Source organism: Mustela nivalis (assembly GCF_964662115.1).
Source record: "Mustela nivalis genome assembly, chromosome: 7".
Lineage (NCBI taxonomy): Eukaryota > Metazoa > Chordata > Mammalia > Carnivora > Mustelidae > Mustela > Mustela nivalis.
This window is the reverse complement of record NC_139026.1, coordinates 82,350,232-82,357,979: the sequence shown is the minus strand read 5'-3', so window position 1 is coordinate 82,357,979 and position 7,748 is coordinate 82,350,232. Positions and strand designations below refer to the sequence as shown.

General features: G+C 42.4%; 1 long non-coding RNA gene across 1 annotated transcript; it reads right to left on the bottom strand.

Annotated features, from left to right (window-relative positions):
- Window positions 1-4,257: 4,257 nt before the first annotated feature.
- LOC309870135 lies at window positions 4,258-7,031 on the bottom strand. Its single transcript, XR_014314503.1, has 3 exons — window positions 6,948-7,031; window positions 5,794-5,859; window positions 4,258-4,509 (listed from the first exon to the last, which is right to left on the bottom strand). It is a non-coding gene; the product is annotated as an uncharacterized lncRNA (long non-coding RNA).
- Between the last annotated feature and the right edge of the window lie 717 nt (window positions 7,032-7,748).

The following is a 7,748-nucleotide window of genomic DNA, read 5'->3' as shown; positions in this document are numbered from 1 at the left end:
ATTATTCTTTCATCCTATTAGTGTTCTAAGAAAACTTCTCAGAGCCAAAATCTATTGGTCTGGTACACAGATAGGGATTGCTTACCCACAGAAATTGGCCATTTTTCTAGTGTTAGCCCACAGTGTTAGAAATGGTATAGATAGAAGCCTCAGGAAGAAATTGAGATGGCAAAACCTCAGATCCCCCTCTCAACCCTGCCTGTCAGCCCTGCAGACAGGCTTAAACATGGGTCTTCTTTACGCAGAATTCCTTTATAAAATCTGACACCAATGTGCAAAAATCAGAAGTAACCACCTGAGATGATATGTGTTCGTCTCACGTATCCCAGTAGGTTAGTAATACAGTTACCCTCTGTGTTTTTGAAAAAGAAAAATATAAGCTCAACACACAATTCAAAAATTGGGGAAAATGATGATTATGACCAAACTGTATCCTTCTCTAAATGGCAAAAGCAAGCAATAGCCAGAAGCATCAGTAATCTCTACCGAGTCAGTTAGGAAACACTTTCATCAGTGATTTGGTGGACTCTAAGCAAAGTTATTTTTAACTTCCAATAGGTCAATCGGGATGATGCTAATTGCACACTCCAAATATAAACAGCATAATTTCCTTATTGTCAAGGATGCAAGAATAGAAATTTGAACATAATTATCTTCTGGTATTTGAACACCAGTGACTTGATTGCCAGCATTTTCCTCAATAATCCTAATTGCAAATGTCCGGTTCCACTAATATATTTTAGTCCACATGTCCTGAATTTTTCTTGGGAAAATATGCTCATTGCATGTCTACTGCTTGTAATGTTAGAGCCTGAGCCCCGGAATCCTGGTTTTAGCCACATACCTTGCGTCAGTGCGATAGTAAGCAAATTACTGAACCTCTCTGTACATTAGTAGTGCACCTCACAGGTTGTTAGAGAAATTAAATCATGTGTGTTACCCTTTTAACATTTGGTCTGTCCATGTTAAGTTCTCCATAAATGTTCTTTTTACTATCATTGCCTTCATTTCATCTCTGCCTTGCTAATATTCTACATGTCCCACAGTTTCTTTCACCAAAGGACCAAGTTGCCTAGCCTTCCCTTTATCCTGTAAGTGGCTGGACTGAGAGCTTTTTCTATCCAGTTTCTAAAGCAAAGAAGTCAGGCAAAGAGAGGGTGAGTTAGCAGTCATGGCAAAAGTCGAGCCATCACCTGCTTGGTGGCCAAGATCACCCCTGATTCACACACAGTTGTAAGGAGTCTGCATAAATATAAGCCCTTCAAAGAGCCCCTCCTCGGGAGGATAGAGAGGGGCAACTGTTTCACTGCCCACTCCCTTCAGTTCCTTCTTGTTTTCTCCTCTGTCCCACAACCCATTCTTACACAGAGACCCTAAAAACTGACCAGTGCCTCACTCCCAGGGAGGAGTGATGGTTTGAAACTAGTGATGATTTCATTCACAAGAATGTGACTGCTGGGGGTGCCTGGGTGGCTCAGTGGGTTAAAGCCTCTGCCTTCGGCTCAGGTCATGATCCCAGGGTCCTGGGATGGAGCCCTGAATTGGGCTCTCTGCTCAGCGAGGAGCCTGCTTCCTCCTTTCTCTCTCCCTGCCTCTCTGCTTACTTGTGTGATCTCTGTCTGTCGAATAAATAAATAAAACCTTAAAAAAAAAAAAAAAAAGATGCCTCACTCCAATTTCTTCCTCCACCTTCACATCATCTTCTCTTCCATGTCTCTGTGTGTCCAAACTTCCGTCTCCCTTCTCTTACAAAGACACCAGTCATCGGAGTTAAGACGCACCCCATATCCAGGATTATTTCATCCCAAGACCCTTACCTAGTTGTATATACAAAGACCCTATTTCCAGATGAAATCAAATTCTGAAGTTCTGGGTGGACATGAATTTTTTGGGGGGATACGGTTCAATCTACTCCATTTATATTCATAAATAAGAAAGTATCCCCTGTCTAAATGTTATAATTTTATTTATGGTAGTGGGTTATTCCTTCGATATGGGGTCAAAATACAGTGGAGAAGTCATTTACTTAACAATAAAGAATATTATTGGTAACTATCCCTCGAATGGTATTATCCAAACCTCTCATATCCAGACTCCAGCCTTGCCCTGGGTGCTTATCTTGTTTTCTTTTGTGGGAGTTCATCGGGCTCTGAATCCCAGGGTGTTGCCTGTTATTAAAGCTTCTATTCCAAAAGGCAAAACCATCATTTTCAGGAAGCTCTTCTGGGTCAGACACTTCCAAGTACTGGCCTTACTGTGATGAAAGACACAAAGCCCCTGCTCCCACATAGATCATTCTAGTGAGTATACAGATGGTAAACACAGAATGCATAATGATAGAATTTGAGATGGTGAGAGGTTTAAGAAAAGTAAGTAGAATTACTGCATCAAAAAAAAAAAGGGGTCAAATTTTTAGAAGGAGTGGCCAAGGTGAGCTTCTTTCATGGTACATTTGGGCAGAATAATGAAGTTAGGTCTCACTGTCACAACCCTTCATCTATTGCCTCCACTGTATTTCCGGTAGAGGTTTTAAATAGTATATGTATTGCATTCAACATTATCGTCCTATAATATGACCACAGTTCTTTATGCCAAAGGGTATTCTGGTCATTGCATTGCCAACCAGCCCCAGACTGATGCATCTGTGTATAGCTATTCACAGTTACTGCGCCCTCGGCACTATTGTAGGTGCAGGCACATACAGGAAATACACGGACCAAAATGCCAGGATCATGTCACTCCACTAGTATGGGGCTTGCATTCCAGCATTAAACTTGAACACAAAACACTCAGGTTTGATCCCCAGCTCTAACTCCCAGTCTTCCCTTACCTTTAACCAATGACTTCATGGTTCTAGGCCTCAGTTTCCAAGTCTATAAAGCAAGGAAATTGGACTAGACAATCGCCAAGTGCCCTTCTGACAGAAGCACCCTATTGTTTGAGGGTAGGCAACAACCTTATCTACCATAGCTAAGGAGACATATTGTATGTGATCCAAATCTGGCAACCATCAATATCCCTGGAATCATGAGCAGAAAACAATAGCAGGGGTCTTGGACCCTGGGGTCTGCAGTGGGATGGGTGGTTTCATTGCTGGAAGACAGCATGATCGATTCTGATTAGAGCAGAGGCCCCGTGGCAAATGGAAATACAGGGGAGAGATCTAGGTTTAGGGGCTACTGACCTGCCAAAACACAACAGGGAATTCAAGGGCAGCACGAAAAATTGAATTAAAGCATATGAAATGCTTAGAAGAGTGCCTGACATACAGTCAACCTCAGTAAATAAGGCTGCTGTTATTACTGGTTTGTCCCAGAAGAACCGGATTCCACTTAGAAAGCTAAGGTAAAATAACTAGACAAACCTGGGAAGACTTGGCTAGAAAGGCAGCTACTTGGTAAGGCGTGCTCGTACCTGCTACATTCTCCAAGCTAGTCCCCACCCACTATAGCTGCAAACGCAGATTTCTGGCTTGGGCAATTAAATGGACAATGATGTGTTCCAGTGAAATAAAAAAATAGAAGTCTGTGTGCAGGCTTTGAAGGAAAACAACACTTTGGATTCAGACAATGATAAGTTTGGGATATCCAGGTAAAGATGGTAGAGCTTTCCCTTCAGTAGGTAGTTATAACCACAGATCTAGAATTTAGGCAAGAAGCTAGAGCTGAAATAACAGATGTGCCAGTCACAGCATCCATGATGAGTCAGTGTTTCCAAAGTGTGGTCTCCAGACCATCTGTGTTACAGTAAACTAAGGTGGGTGTTAAGAGCAAATCTCAGAATCCATTTACTGAATCAGAATCTCCCTCAGTGGGGTTTAGTAACCTCCAGGTTATTAATAAGCTCCTGAGTGATTCTTACACACATTTAAGTTGGAGAAATGCAGGTAGAGGGAATTTTTGCTGTTATGACTCTACAGATAACCTTGTGTAAGGAGAATGTAGAAGAGGCAGCCAGGGAAACCTATGGCCCAGGGGTACCTCGTATCTAATCACTTCATCTCACTCACCCAGTAGAGTTCAAGCTAGACTTCACAGGAAGGTAATCTAATGCTTGGGGCCCATCTCAGGCCAATGAAATTGGTATCTCTGAGAGGAAATGAGGTAGCCCTTTCCCTCCAGAGTCCCAAATAGCTGTCCTACACCCTGCAAATGGGAGGAGGAAGGATGGGGGCAGTTTGGCCTGTGGATTACTTTCTTAGACTCTGTCAAGACTGAAAAATTTTAATTTAGCTGTAAATATTTTAAAACCAGTACATTTCAGATTTAAAACAATTTTAATGTGTAACTTCTCATGAAAATTTGAAGACCTGGCCTTGCTGGGCCTACATTCTTGAATGGCAAAATGGCTGCTCCAATTAGGCCCTTTGCAGATCTCTAGGTTATCCACTGCGCCATGGCCTCTGAAAGCATTTGAGTGACGCGCACTACCAGAGGGCTTCATCGTCTCAGCTTCCCTCATGTCCTCCCTGCATCCCAGTTTCCACACCAGCCTCTCTTGTCACAGATCCTGTTAAAGAACAAAAATCTGGCTGAGTAAATCTGAAGATCCAATTGGCTTTATTAAGCCATTCATGAATTAGGTAGCACCCCACCTAGCGAATTAGGTAGCACCCCACCTAGCAAGTGGAAGGGAGTTCTGAGGAGTTAGACAAAATGGAAGGTTTTTACAGGAAGGAAGGTGAAGCAAGGAAATTCTTTCTTTCTCTCTCTCTCTCTCTTTTTAGCAAGGAAATTCTTAACAAAAGAAAAGGATAGTTCCAGGCATAGTCATCTTTTCTTACTGGGTAGGACAGGGAGGTCTTCCTTGGTGGATAACCTCCTCTTCCTTTGGGGGAGGGTATTGAGAGGGAACATGTGACAGATTACCCCATTGGTGCTGACCAGAAAATTCCTGACTGACCACCCAAGACCACATTTCTGAAGGAGGTTGAAAACTGCAATTGGGTTAATATTAAGACCCAGTGCGGTAGCTCAGCCTGGCATAAGTGACTCTCTCGTGGGTCTGTGGTTTTCTTATTAATCCCAAAGTCCTCCTCAGCATGGCACATAGTTTGGGGAAACTGTGTGAGACAGGCCCCACTTTGTTGGCTGGATTTATCCTGCGGTTCCAGAGCCCATTTCTTGGAGACAGGGTTGCCCATGTCTCAGGGCACATGCAGAGAATGGGTGCAGCCTGGAGCAGCACTCCCCCCTGCCAAGGTGCCTCTCAGGCACAGATCCCCATCCTGTTGCATTCTCTCTACAGGGCTAGTGTCTTCCCCAGCCACATCTCCACTGGACACCAGAGTCCCCAAAATGAGCTCCAGCAAGCTCCTCACCTCAGTGAAATCACCTTTTTTGGGAGGGAGCCGCACAGGCTTGTTTGACCAGAATGCTTCCCTAGGTCTGTGGAGGGCAGGATTCTAAATGTGAATTCCATGGGTTTACCTGAGGAGAGGAATTTGAGCAGCGAGCCCCTCCCTGTAATAACGAACTTCCTCATACTGCTTCGGTTTCCCTTATATCTGCAAACCTTAGCTAATGGGTTGATCACTATTTTTTAAAAATCAATGTTAGACATTCACATCTATTTATTAGTGTTTTAGTGCTCTGAGAATGTATATTGGAATGTAAGTAATTTGTCACTTAAAAATGCAAAGCTGGTGCAAAATGTTTCTTATCTGCAGTAATTGGAAAACAACTGAAACTAGCACCTAGACTGATTTGGAAGGTACTCCAATTAATTCACTCTCAGCATGCAAAAAAAATTTTTAACCCACATAATTTTGTGCAATATGGTTTTCAGCCCTACCTAAAAGAATGTGGTTATCCTTTTCTTGATCATCTTCTCTTTCACCTTGAGTAGATGTGTAGTGTCCTGGAAAGAGGGTAGACATTTTGGAGTTAGACATGCCTGGGTATGAATCCTGCCTTGCTATGCGCTCTGAGGCAGATAACCTTGTCTGAAATGTTTGGCTGATGGTACATAGCCACAGTGAGGGTTAAATGAAATAGTGGAAAGATCACACCTGATATATCCAGGCACATCTGTTTCCTTCTTAATAGAACTTTAAGTTTCATTCTAGTGAAAGTAGAGGTCTAGTGAAAGGCCTCACTTTTTTTTTTTTTTTTTTAAGATTTTATTTATTTGGGACGCCTGGCTGGCTCAGTTGGTTAAACAGCTGCCTTCGGCTCAGGTCATGATCCCAGTGTTCTGGGATCGAGTCCCGCATCGGGCTCCTTGCTCGACAGGGAGCCTGCTTCTCCCTCTGCCTCTGCCTGCCATTCTGTCTGCCTGTGCTCACTCTCCCCCCGCCCCGATAAATAAATAAAATTTAAAAAAAAAGATTTTATTTATTTGACAGACAGAGATCATAAGTAGGAAGTAGGCAGAGAGGCAGGCAGACAGTGAGGAAGGGAAGCAGACCCCCTGCTGAGCAGAGAGCCTGATTTGGGATTCGATCCCAGGGTGCTGGGATCATGACCTGAGCTGAAGGCAGAGGCTTTAACCCACTGAATCACCCAGGCACCCGAGGCCTCGCATTTTTAAAAACATATTTTATTTATTTATTTGACAGAGAGAGAGAGAACACAAGCAGGGAGAGCAGCAGGCAGAGGGAGAGGGAGAAGCAGGCTCCTTGCTGAGCAAGGAGCAGGATGTGGGGCTGGATCCCAGGACTCTGAGATCCAAGTCTGAGCCCAAGGCTGACACTTAACTGACTAAGCCACTCAGGCACTTCAAGGCCTCACATTTTTACAATAAAATTCCTACACTTCACCACAATTTTAATAGAAAAATATCATCACACCTTCTGGGTCCATAACTTTTACTCAGGATCTTGTAAACATATTATGTGGATTCAGTTTATACAATAGTTCTGATATTGTTAGAATTACTGCTATTAAGCAGAATTCTCTATAAAGAAAAAAATATATATTTTCAAATTTCAATGAATTGGCACTTACTCCAAGCAATATTTAATTCATCCTTTCAACAATCATTTGCCGTCCACCATGGGAACAAGTAGGAGAATATCATCCCTGCTCATCCTGTGGAGAAAAAGACAAGACAGGTACATACTGTCGTCATACTACAGTATAGACACTAATGAATAAGCACCCTTTGAGAACACAGAATATGGAACCACTAGTTTTACCTAGAGACTAGTGGTCTCTAGAGACGGACAAACTTACAAGTGTAACAGGTGATATAACACGATCACTATGAAAATAACTTTTACCATCACAAATAGTGCTTGTTTTAATGGCATTTCACTTGTGACTTACTTTATATTAATTTGTGTTCTGCTCTGTACATCCACAGGTTTCTTTGTGTATAAATGCCTTGTTCCAAAATAGGTATATCACCTTTAAGTGAGCTACATCCAGAGAATTTAAAGACGATTTCTTCGGGAGTGCCTTGGTGGCTCAGTCAGTCAAACGTCTGCCTTCAGCTCAGGTGAATGACCCCAGGGTCCTGGGATTGATCCCCTTGTCAGGTTCCTTGCTCAGAGGGGAATCTGCTTCTCCTTCTCCCTCTGCTGCTCTCCCTGCTTGCATGAGTGCACTCTTTCTCTCTCTATGTGTCAAATAAGTAAATAAAATCTTTTAAAAAAAGATTTCCTTAATTCCAAACTATAATGATAGCAAATATGTTTTTCCTAAAATATTTGTGAAACATAATGGAAAAAGATAAAGTGCTTCTTGGACCAATAAGAATGTCATAAATACTAAGCTATAGCCACTTATAAAATTATTAACATTAAT